Here is a 2,597-nt window from a genome sequence, read left to right as displayed (position 1 = left end):
TATATATATAATTTTTAAATTTTTAACATGATCTTAATTAAGTGCATGGTCAATGGTGCTTATTTTGATGTCAGTTGGAAAAGGGAAGTTTCATTAGCAAATGAACATTTATTTATTATTTGCAAGTCAAGTCTTTTAGATTGCTTAGTTTATAAGAATGACCAAAAGAGGCAAATTGTAAACATATTATATTTTATCTTACCAAAAATGTTATTTTTAGGGAAAAAAATATATTTACTTTTAGTTTTCTTTTTTTGGGAATAAAGTTATGTTTAAAGGGTTAGATATATAAAATAAAAGTATTGAATGATGCTTGTAATTGAATTGATTGATTGGAGGCAGTTGATGACTGGTCGGAAGTTGGTGGTTGGTCGGGAAAAGCAGCGATCAGTTGGGAAGTTTTACGGGCCGATGGGTAGGATTGAGTCGTGGGTATGTAAATCTATGTAAGTCGGGATAAGCCGTTGTATCAGTTTTAAAGCCGAAAATGACATGTTAGTTATGTGGGATCTTGCTAAATGGGGCGAACGGTCATTCCATGTCTTGAGCCTAGGAAAATATATCGGGCAGGGAGGACATGATAGAGATATGATGCTCATTTGCAAAGTTCTTGAAAAGCTTCTTCACCATTCTTTTGCGTCCTCTTCTTCATTCTTCTTCTTCTTCCTGATCTCGCATTTTTTTTGTCGGTCACTGTCCTAATTCGAGAAACTAAGGGGAGAGACAGAGGCTTGAGGGGCAATCATATGAGTGATTGGAGAGTTTGCTTCTCCATTTTTCTTCTTCCTCCTCCTCTTTTCTATTTTCTTTCCTTTTTCTTCCTCCCGCATTTTTTTCTCCGTCACCGTCATGTCTGAGAAATAGAGAAAAAAAAACGAAGTTTGGTGTTGCGCCGGTGCCGGAAAACTCTTTTAAGGAGAGCTTCATCACCCGAGGGGAGTGAAGGCCAGTACTTGGAGCATCGCCGGAATCTCTTCATAACCAAGAGAGCTTCTCCCTGAGCCAGGATTAGACTTCGATCAACCACCACGACAGTATAAACTCCCAAAACTTCATATTTATGTTTCCTAGAGCCCCTAAGTCTCATTTTCTGTTGTGCTTAGAGGAGATCGATAGGTTAGAGGCTTTCGTAGATTCTCCCATACGAATCCGTGTGATTTTCCCTTGAGCCCTAGCACCAAAATCCCATAAAAGACGAAATTGTGTCATACGTCTGTTTGTTCGGTTATTTTACTTGGATGGACAGACACATACACACAATATTTTGCTTAAAGGAAAAGTATTTCCGTTAATTACATTCTACCAAAACAATAAGATATTGGTTTTAATAGATAGCTATAAATTAATACAAATACTTTTCATAAAGCAAAATATTGATTTGCAAAATTGCAAATCAAATGTCTTTATTATCTTAGAACGTGAAAAAAGAATGACATGTGCATTGTTATATAAACTTTAGGTGTGAATTTGTGCTCACTTGCATTGTGTCAACCACTTCTCCAAATCTGAGCAAATGAAAGTCATTTGTACCATATATTAGCTGAAGATAATTCAACATTAAAAAATGTGTTTCAGGCCTCCTTTACTTCTTTAGTCATCAAATTAACTTTCTTCCTATAAATAACAATTGTAACATGCAACATTGAGGCTTCCATGCTGCCCCAATGAGGAAAAGTTTCTTATTTTCTTCATGATTAACTTACATATTAATTCGAGTTTTTCTGCACTCAACTGTGTGCATGATAGTGATACGAAAAAAAATATTATGTCTGATATATTAGACGTGTGGATGATGGTGTGAATTATATAATGTCGTTCATTCAGTAGCGTTGTGTCATCCACACATCTGCTGTCAACACCTAATATTTTCTCCATTAATAGGCCTAACTTCATGCATGTGACTAAAACAAAGAATTAGATAGAAAAGGTATCAAAAGTTTGAACCATATTTCTTCAAATACGAAGATTAATGAGTTCTATTCTTGTAAGGATATGTTTTGGATAACTTTCTGTCTACTTTACTTTTCAGAACGCCACAACAGTTCTATTTTGAAAATTGATTTCTTGTAATTTTATATAAACAATTGTTACAGATCGTATATATAATAATAATAATAATAATAATAATATGACGTATAATACTTAACCTCTAATAAGCAATTCCTTTTCATGCATTATGCATGTATAGGTAAGGTGGGCTATATTTGTAAAAATTAAAATATAGGTATTAGATATGTTAATACATACAAATTGAGTGCTATATATATAAATATTTCTAAAAGAAACGTAAAAGTAAAATTTTTTTTTCCTTAAAAATAACATTTTTGGTAAGATAAAATTTAATGGTCGTCTAAATTTTATTGTAAATTTTGTTATACGCAATGTGGAAGACTTGACTTTGTAAATAATAAATAAATGTGGATCAAATGTTAAAACTTCACGTTTCTAACAAAGATATATAACTTCTTTTAATTATATATCTTTTCAAAAAAAATATATATATTATTGACCACTCAATTAATTAAATTACAAAGTGCATTCATCTCTAATTTCTAATGAAATTTCGAGGAGGAAGATTTACATAAATACCGCTCAAT

The sequence above is a fragment of the Phalaenopsis equestris genome, unplaced genomic scaffold, assembly GCF_001263595.1.
Source record: "Phalaenopsis equestris unplaced genomic scaffold, ASM126359v1 Scaffold000002, whole genome shotgun sequence".
Taxonomy (NCBI): domain Eukaryota; kingdom Viridiplantae; phylum Streptophyta; class Magnoliopsida; order Asparagales; family Orchidaceae; genus Phalaenopsis; species Phalaenopsis equestris.
The sequence above is the reverse complement of the archived record's forward strand: the minus strand, read 5'-3'. Positions refer to the sequence as shown.